Source organism: Nycticebus coucang, chromosome 1 (genome assembly GCF_027406575.1).
Source record: "Nycticebus coucang isolate mNycCou1 chromosome 1, mNycCou1.pri, whole genome shotgun sequence".
NCBI classification, from domain to species: Eukaryota; Metazoa; Chordata; class Mammalia; order Primates; family Lorisidae; genus Nycticebus; species Nycticebus coucang.
In genome coordinates, this window is record NC_069780.1 from 131,769,659 (window position 1) to 131,780,362 (window position 10,704).

Below are 10,704 nucleotides of genomic sequence, written 5' to 3' on the forward strand. Positions count from 1 at the left end.
CTCTGCTCTCATGAATGCCATCATAAAGGGCTTGAAGAATAAAGGGTCTCTCCCCACCCTCCTCTTCCCCTCCTGTCCCTCTCCCTCCCTCTCACTTTTTGCCACATGTTGATGCAGCAAGAACACCCTCACCAGATGCCTACCCCTTACTGTTGGACTTACCAGCCTCCACAACTACAAGCAAATCAATTTCTGGTCACCATAGATTACCCAGTCTCAGATATTCTGTTGTAGTAGGCACAAAATAGAGTAAGACAGCCAACTACCACTAGAAGTTAGTAAAGGGCAACGAAGTACAAGAAGTCTTTCAAAAGTTCATGGAACTTAGCTTCTAGAGTAGCTGGGACTACAAGCATCAGCCACAACACCCGGATATTTTTAGAAATGGAGTCTCGTTCTGGCTCAGGCTGCTTTCAAACCTGTGAGAAGGAAGGCTGAGGCAAAAGAATCACTGGAGCCCAAGAGTTTGAGTTTGCTGTGAGCTGTGATGCCACGGCACCCTACCCAGGGTAACAAAGTGAGACTCTGTCTCAAAAAAAAAAAAAGAGCAAAGTCATGGCAACAATTTAAGGGGATGCTCAAGGCATTTTTCTTGTTACTTTGCTGAAGGGCAAAAGTAAGATAAACTCTGCTTATTATGAGGGTGTTTTAAGAAATTAGCCAAAGCCTTGGCAGAAAAGCAGCTGGAAAACTACCAGAGAATATTTCTCTACCATATCAATGCTCCTGCCCATTCCTCTCATCCAACAAGGACATTTTTTGAGAATTTTGATGGGAAACCATTAGGTGTCATCCACTTTACAGTCCTGATTTGGCTCCTTCTGACTTCTCTTTATTTCATAATCTTAAAAAACATTTTAAGGGCACCCATTTTTCTTCTGCTGTGTAATGTAAAAAAAGACTACATTGACATGGTTAAGTCCTCAGGACCCTCATTTATTTAGGGATAGACTAAATCGCTGTTATCATTCTCTACAAAAGTGTCTTAAACTTTATAGAACTTATGTTGAGAAATAAGTGTATATTTTCATCTTTTTCTTTTAATTCCACTTTTCCACAATTTTTCTGAAGTTCCCTTGTATTGTCCCTGACAGATTTCTAAGGTAGCCCGGCTCTGCTTTCACCTTGATCTTGACTTCTAACTTTCAGAACTGTGGGAGAATAAATATCTGTTGTTTTAAGCCACTTATTTTGTGGTATTTTGTCATGGAAGCCCTAGGAAACTTATAAATAGAGTAGGTATTCCATATTTGACTCCCCAGCAGCCAAAGCAAGGAAACAGTCTGTTACATAATCCACAACGGGACTGAAAGGTCTCATTTGTTCAGGTGATACAGAGCATTTCATAAGACTAGGAAATCAGAAAGGTCTCCTCTGGATTCTACAGAGAAAACATTGTGGGATGTATCAGACAACAGGAACAGTATTTTTCATGATACTAAATCTAATAATTCCTACTAAACTCATTTCCTACTAGGTGCCTTGTTGAAGGCATACGAAAATGACCCCTAAGGGACAGTTTAGGAAAAGCTCATCCATGAACCAGAAATGAAAGAGGGAACATGACTATGAACCCTACAGAAATAAAAAGGATCATAAGAGAATATTATGAACGAATGTATGCCAACATATGCTAATGAAATGGACAAGTTCCTAGAGAAATACAAACTACGAAAACTGACTCAAGAAGAAATAATCTGAATAGACCTATAACAACTAAAGAGATTGAAATAGTAAAAAACAAACAAACAAACAAACAAACAAAAATAACAACAGAAAACCTACCCATAAAGAAAAGCCTGGGCCCAGATGGGCCCAGATGGCTTCACTGTTGAATTGTACCTAACATTTAAAGAAAAAATAATACCAACTCTTCACAAACTCTTTCAAAATACAGAGAAGAACACATCTCAACTCACTTTATGAAGCCAGTGTTACTCTGGGATCAAAACCAGATAAAAACAGCAGAAGGAAAGAAAAAAAATCTCAGATGTATCAGAAGAATGCAGTCCAGGGTATATGGCTTTACAATTCCATATTTTTGAGGCAACTTCTATAAATATTTTTCTCAATCTGGGTTTTTGGTAAGGATTAGATAGCAGATTCCAAGGCTGTAATTTATAAAAGTAAATTGTCTGCATTTCCAATGAAATGCAGGTCCTTACTTTTTGCCAACTTCAAGGACAGGGGATAGAAATAATATTCTCTTATGAAAATTAAATGTTATGTATTTATTGTGAAATTAATGATGAAAGTTAGGGCAAGTGCCAAAACCAAGACAATAAGAACCATGTTTTTCTTGCTGAAACTTGGACAATGGGTGTGAAGCAAAGAAGAGTTACTAGATACTAAGACATATTTTATAATTTGATTTAAAATTTAATTTAAAACTACAGGAAAGAGATTTCTGATCATAAGAAAACTAAAATATTGACTCAAATGCAGAAAAGACAGGCTCCTTTTCTCTGAATTTGAAAAATAAATCAAAAGCACATCTTGTTAGAATAATAAACATGTAATACCAAGAGTCTAAATTTCACCTTTTTTCAGGCCTCGATTAAATGCTGCCACCTTAAAAAATGTGTAGTTATCTAAATTTATTATGGCATTTAACTGCTTCCTCTTACATCATTTTTTACTTTCTGCCTAGAGTTGCATTCATGTTACTGTTTTATTGGAGTGTAATCTTTTTTTCATTTTTGAGACAGAGTCTCACTTTGTTGCCCCCAGTTGAGTGCCCAGGCGTCATAGCTCGCAACCTCTACCTTTTGATCTTAGGCTATTCTCTTGCCTCAGCCTCCCAAGTAGCTGAGACTACAAGTGCCCACCACAATGCCCTGCTATTTTTTTAGAGATGGGATCTTGCTGTAGCTCAGGCTGTTCTTGAACTCATGAGCTCAGATGATCTGCCCACCTTGGCCTCACAAAGTGCTGCAATTACTGGTGTGAGCCACTGTGCCCAGCCTAAGAGTGTAATCTTCTTGAGGACACAAATGGTTTGGAGACTCCTATGAAGGTTTAAGATAGCACTATGTTCATAACCAGCACTTATGAAAAACTCTCCTGTGAACTAATGAAAATATTATGTATCTTATTATGTGGTCTGTTTAAAGTTAAATGTGTTTTTAAGACATCCAAAGCAATAAAATATCTTATTAAAAGAATTGGCAGAGGGGGGTGGAGACAAGATGGCTCACTGAAGCCAGCTTTCCACAGAGGCTCCCATCCAGAAGGAGAGTTAAAGGACAGAAATTTAGCAAGTAACCTGGTGCATTAGAACTGCGCCAAGAGAGAAGGTTGAAGAATGCACATCAACCCTGCTGAGGTGAGCTGTGACCCCAAGGATACAATCAAAAGGTACAAAATCCATCACCAAGCAGACGGGAGTCCCCTCCCCCATGAGAACGGCTCAGAGTACTCCATAAACAAATGAGCAGAGTTCAAAAGTCCACCTATCACACTCCACGGGAGATACCCTCTAAAAACTGGACCTACTTCCCCAACTAGGGTGCCATGGCACTCTCCTGCCAGGCATAAAACTGTGTAAAACTGTATATATTCTCTACCTGAAATTCTGAGCTCCCAGCACTCCCCTCCACTCTCACTCTGAGGTCTGGAGGCCTGTCCCCAAGGAGTCCCGATTCTTGGGTATTATCTCAAGAGATGCAGACAGGGCATGTGGCATGGGAGTGAGGAGAGGACAGTCGGCTGAGAGGGAACCAGGCCAGAGTGGCAGTGCCCCAGGGTGCAGAGCAGCAGCCGTTCTTGACAACAATAGAGCTCACCACTGGATATTCTGGAGTCACACCCCTGTCTCTGGGCAGAGGAGGCCAGGCATCTTCTCAGGTGGAAATCAACTGTGGAAAAGATCTGGGACGGAAATGCAGGCCCCAGGAGTATAGGGTTTGCCTGAGGCAATACTGGCCTGGGACTAGAAAACGCATGCGCAGTGACGGCAGACTCCCAGGGCAGGGCTGACCCAGAGGACCACTTTACTGAGCCTAAGATGCACCCAGCCCTCAGGGGATCATCAGCCTAAAGAAGAGCAGGAGGCTAGAACTGACAGCTAACCGTGCTGCGAATACAAACCTGCACCAACAAAGACAGAGCCTGAGGTGCAGGTTCCATAAACTTAAAACAGCTTCTCTTCTGCAGGGGAATTTAGCCGGGACAGAAACAAATTCCACAAAGTTGTTCTGTTCTGTCAGTAGGCAGGGCTGGAACTGCCTACTGGGGCAGGGCTGGAACTGAGTGAATGGCCCAGCATCCATCAAGCACCCAAAGTTGTCAGGCCTCACCTCCCCCTGCCAGATAGTGGCAGAGAGCAGTGGCCGGGCAGAAGAGACATAGATTTCCTTGTGATTCAGGCAGGTGCAGACCCCTAGTGTATCTGCTCATGGAGGCAACTGGGTTACAGTCCTATGGGGTTATCAGTGACTGGGTGTGACAGAGGTGCAAGGTGGGGAAGGAGGTATCAACCTTCCCAGACTAATCTATTTGCTGGGTGGGTCCACCTGACTTCACGGAGCACCGGAACAAGTCATATCTCAGTTGTCACCAGACCCCTGTGATCCAGTTGCCAGAGACCTTTTAAACTCTCCCACCTGAGACAGGTGCTGACTGAGACAATTGATTTGGACCTTTCGAACTGAGCCAATCGCCCGAGGACTATTCAAGTGGTGTCCTGGGTGTGTGGTTGTAGGAAAGTTAGATTTTCCTTTTCCAATTGTTGCCTGTGGGGGGCGGGGTGACTTAATTGCTGGTATTTCTCCACACCTCAGACTTCAACCCAGAGTAACTATTTCACAAGGGTTGGACAGAGACCAGCTGAAAACAAGACAGAGCCACTTAGCCTCACCACACCAAGCAGGTCCCCAGTTTCTCAGGCCATAGCACTGTACGGGTCCTCAGCAAAGCTCCAGGGGAAAAGGTACAGACATCAGTCCCAGCTTTTGGGCAAATGGCTGGTTAATCACTACTCCTGGAGCCCTGAACCCAAATTTCCTTATCCACTCATTTAGTCAAACAGTGTAAAATAATCATGGGGCGAAATCAGCGGAAAAACTCTGGTAACATGAATAACCAGAGTAGATCAACCTCCCCAAGGAAAGATATGGCAGATGTAACTGAAGATCTCATTCAGAAACAGATGGCCAAGATGTCAGAAATAAATTCAGAATTTGGACTGCAAACAAGATAATAGAATAGAGGAAATTTTGGAATTAGAAATTCGAGCAGCAATTCAAAAGTTGGAATGAGAAATTCGAGGAGCAACTCAAAAATTGTCTCAAGAATTCAATGAATTTAAAGAAAAAACCACCAAAGATTTTGACACATTGAAGCAAGAATTTGCAGTCCTTAAAGATCTGAAAAATACAGTAGAATCCCTAAGTAACAGAGTGGAGCAAGCAGAAGAAAGGATTTCTGACATTGAAGACAAAGCTTTTGAATGCTCCCAAACTCTCAAAGAGGAAGAGAAATGGAGAGCAAAAACAGATCATTCTCTCAGAAAGCTCTGGGATAATTCAAAGAAGGCTAATACCCACCTCATTGGAATCCCTGAAAGCGATGAAGTGGCTTCAAAAGGCACAGAGGCTCTTCTCCATGAAATTATGAAAGAGAAATTTCCAGACATGCCAAGAGATTCTCAAATTAAGATACCAGACAGTTTCAGAACCCCAGCATGACTCAAGCTGAATAAGACATCCCCCAGGCATATCACAATTAACTTCACTAAAGTTAATATGAAGGAGAAAATTCTGAAAGCAGCCAGACATAAGAAAACCATAACTTAAAAAGGAAAGAATATTATAATGACTGCAGATCTCTCTGCTGAAAACTTTGAAGCCAGAAGAGGGTGGTCATCAACTTTTAATCTCCTAAAACAAAATAACTTTCAACCCCGGATCATGTATCCAGCTAACCTCAGTTTCATTTATGATGGAGAAATTAAATACTTTAATGACATTCACATGTTGAAGAAATTTGTCATTACCAAACCACCTCTTCAGGATATTCTCAGAACTATCCTCCATAATGACCAGCCCAATCCTCTACCACAAAAGTAACTCACTCAGAAACTTTTGATCAAACTCCAACTTCCACAGTGATGAAAGGATTAAAATTGTCCACTGCACTTTCAAAAAACTCGATACCCAAAATTTTACCAGACTTATCAATATTCTCCATTAAGGTGAATAGCTTAAACTGTCCTCTAAACAGGCACAGGTTGGCTGACCTAATACAAAAACTCAGGCCAGATATTTGCTGTGTACAAGAATCTCATCTTACCTTAAAATATAAATATAGACTCAGGCTGAAAGGATAGTCCTCCATATTTCAGGCAAATGATAATCAGAAAAAATCAGGTGTTCCAATTCTATTTGCAGGCACAATAGGCTTTACCCAACAAAAGTAAGGAAGGGTAAGAATAGTGACTTCGTATTTGTTAGGGGTAATAGTCAATATGATGAGATTTCAATTATTAATATTTATGCACCCAACCAGAATACGCCTCAATTTATAAAAGAAACTCTAACAGACATGAGCAACTTGATTTCCTCCAGCTCCATAATAGTCAGAGATTTTAACACTCCTTTGGCAGTGTTGGATAGATCCTCCAAGAAGAAGCTGAGCAAAGAAATTTTCGATTTAAACCTAACCATCCAATATTTGGATTTAGCAGACATCTACAGAACATTTCATTCCAAGAAAACTGAATACACATACTTCTCATCAGCCCACAGAACATACTCCAAAATCAATCACATCTTAGGTCACAAGTCTAACCTCAGCAAATTTAAAGGAATAGATATTATTCCTTGCATCTTCTCAGACCACCATGGAATAAAAGTTGAACTCAGTAACAACAGGAATTTGCATACTCATACAAAAACATGGAAATTAAATAACTTTATGCTGAATGATAGCTGGGTCATAGACGAGATTAAGAAGGAAATTGCCAAATTTTTGGAACAAAATGACAATGAAGAAACGAATTATCAGAACCTCTGGGATACTGCAAACACAGTCTTAAGAGGGAAATTTATAGCAATGCAAGCCTTCCTCAAGAGAACAGAGAGAGAGAAAGTTAACAACTTATGGGACATCTCAAGCAACAGGAAAAGGAATAACATTCCAACCTCAAACCCAGCAGAAGAAAAGAAATAACCAAAATTAGAGCAGAATTAAATGAAATTGAAAACAGAAGAATTATACAACAGATCAACAAATCAAAAAGTTGGTTTTTTGAAAAGGTCAATAAAATAGATAAACCTTTGGCTAACCTAACCAGGAAAAAATTAGTAAAATCTCTAATTTCATCAATCAGAAATGACGAAGAGGAAATAACAACAGACTCCTAAGAAATTCAAATAATCCTTAATGAATATTTCAAGAAACTTTATTCTCACAAATATGAAAATCTGAAGGAAATTGACCAATACTTGGAAGCACATCACCTTCCAAGACTTAGACAGAATCAAGTGGAAATGTTGAACAGCCCTATATCAAGTTCTGAAATAGCATCAATACAAAATCTCCCTAAAAAGAAAAGCCTGGGACCAGATGGCTTCGCATCAGAATTCTACCAAACCTTTAAAGAGGAACTAGTACCTACATTACTCAACATGTTCTAAAATGTAGAAAAAGAAGGAGAATTACCCAACACGTTCTATGAAGCAAACATCACCCTGATGTTTCCTGATCCCCAAACCAGGAAAAGACCCAACAAGAAAAGAAAAGTATAGACCAATCTCACCTATGAATATAGATGCAAAAATATTCAACAAGATCCTAACAAACAGAATCCAGCAACACATCAAACAAATTATACATCATGACCAAGTTGGATTTATCCCAGGTTCTCAAGGCTGGTTCAATATACGTAAATCTGTAAGTATAATTCAGCACATAAACAAACTAAAAAACAAAGACCATATGATTCTCTCAATTGATGCAGAAAAAGCTTTTGATAATATCCAGCATCCCTTCATGATCAGAACACTTAAGAAAATTGGTATAGAAGGGACATTTCTTAAACTGATAGAGCATTTCTTAAACTGAAACAGCAAACCCACAGCCAATATTGTATTGAGTGGAGTTAAATTGAAATCGTTTCCACACCGATCAGGAACCAGACAAGGTTGCCCATTGTCTCCACTGCTCTTTAACATTGAAATGGAAGTTTTAGCCATAGCAATTAGGGAAGGAAAGGCAATCAAGGGTATCTATATAGGGTCAGAACAGATCAAACTTTCGCTCTTTGGAGATGATATGATTGTATATCTGGAAAACACCAGGGATTCTACTACAAAACTCTTAGAAGTGATCAAGGAATTAGCAGCATCTCAGGTTACAAAATCAACATTCATAAATTGGTAGCCTTTATATATACCAACAATAGTCAAGCTGAAAAAACAGTTAAGGACTCTATTCCATTCATAGTAGTGCCAAAGAAGATGAAATATTTGGGAGTTTATCTAACAAAGGACATGAAAGATCTCTATAAAGAGAACTATGAAAGTCTAAGAAAAGAAATAGCTGAAAATGTTAACAAATGGAAAAACATACCATGCTCATGGCTGGGAAGAATCAATATTGTTAAAATGTCTATACTACCCAAAGCAATATACAATTTTAATGCAATTTCTATTAAAGCTCCCCTGTCATACTTTAAAGATCTTGAGAAAATAATACTTTGTTTTATATGGAATCAGAAAAAACCTCGAATAGCCAAGACATTACTCAGAAATAAAAACAAAGCAGGAGGAATCATGCTACCAGACCTCAGACTATGCTATAAATCGAAAGTGATCAAAACAGCATGGTACTGGCACAAAAACAGAGAGGTAGATGTATGGGACAGAATAGAGAACCAGGAGATGAACCCACCTACTTACTGTCATTTGATGTTTGACAAGCCAATTAAAAACATTCAGTGGGGAAAAGATTCCCTATTTAACAAATGGTGCTAGGTGAACTGGCTGGCAACCTGTACAATACTGAAACTGGACCCACACCTTTCACCATTAACTAAGATAGACTCTCACTGGATTAAAGATTTAAACTTAAGACATGAAACTATAAAAATACTAGAAGAAAGTGCATGGAAAACTCTTGAAGAAATCTGTCTGGGCGAATATTTTATGAGGAGGACTGCCTGGGCAATTCAAACAGCTTCAAAAATACACTACTGGGACCTGATCAAACTAAAAAGCTTCTGCACAGTCAAGAACACAGTAAGTAAAGCAAGCAGACAGCCCTCAGAATGGGAGAAGATATTTGCAGGTTATGTCTCTGACAGAAGTTTAATAACCAGAATCCACAGAGAACTGAAACATATAAGCAAGAAAAGAACAAGTGATCCCATCGCAGGCTGGGCAAGGGACTTGAAGAGAAACTTCTCTGAAGAAGACAGGCACATGGCCTACAGACGTATGAAAAAATGCTTATCATCTTTAATCATCAGAAAAATGCAAATCAAAACTACTTTGAGATATCATCTAACTCCAGGAAGATTAGCCCATATCACAAAATCCCAAGACCAGAGATGTTGGCCTGGATGTGTAGAAAAGGGAATACTTCTACACTGCTGGTGAGAATGCAAACTAATACGTTCCTTTTGGAAAGATGTTTGGAGAACCCTTAGAGATCTAAAAATAGACCTGCCATTGGATCCTACAATTCCTCTGCTAGATATATACTCAGAAGACCAAAAATCACATTATAACAAAGATATTTGTACCAGAATGTTTATTGCAGCCCAATTCATAATTGCTAAGTCATGGAAAAAGCCCAAGTGCCCATCGATCCATGAATGGATTAATAAATTGTGGTATATGTACACCATGGAATATTATGCAGTTTTAAAGAAAGATGTAGACTTTACCTCTTTCATGTTTACATGGATGGAGCTGGAACATATTCTTCTTAGTAAAGTATCTGAAGAATGGAACAAAAAGTATCCAATGTACTCAGCCCTACTGTGAAACTGATTTATGGCTTTCATATGAAAGGTATAACCCAGTTTTAACCTAAGAATATGGGGAAGGGAGAAAGGGGGGGAAGGAGGAGGGAGGATGGGCGGAGGGCAGGTGATTGGTGGGATTACACCTATAGTGCATCTTACAAGGGTACATGTGAAACTTAATAAATGTGGAATGTAAATGTCTTAACACAATAACTAAGAAAATCCCAGGAAGGCTATGTTAACCAGTGTGATGAAAATATGTCAAATGGTATATAAAACCAGTGTATGGTGCCCCATGATCGCATTAATGTACACAGCTATGATTTAATTAAAAAAAAAGAATTGCCAGATACAATAAACTTAAAAAATTAGTTCATATGTTAAAACATGAATTAGAGGTGGCTCTAACTGGATTCATTTATTAATATATTACTTTTCTTTTTTTCATTTTTTATCTCTACATAATATTTGTACATATTTATGGAGTATAAGTGATATTTTGATACATGCATATAATATGTAATGATCAAAACAGGGTATTTAGAACATCCATCCCCTTGAACTTTTGTCATTTTTTTTTTTGTATTAGGAACACTACAAATCATTCCTTCTAGCTATTTTGAAACATACAGTATATTACTGCTAACTATAGTCACCTTACAAGGCTATCAAATACTGGAACTTATGCCTTTTATCTAAATGTATATTTGTAACCACTAACCAACTCTCTTCAT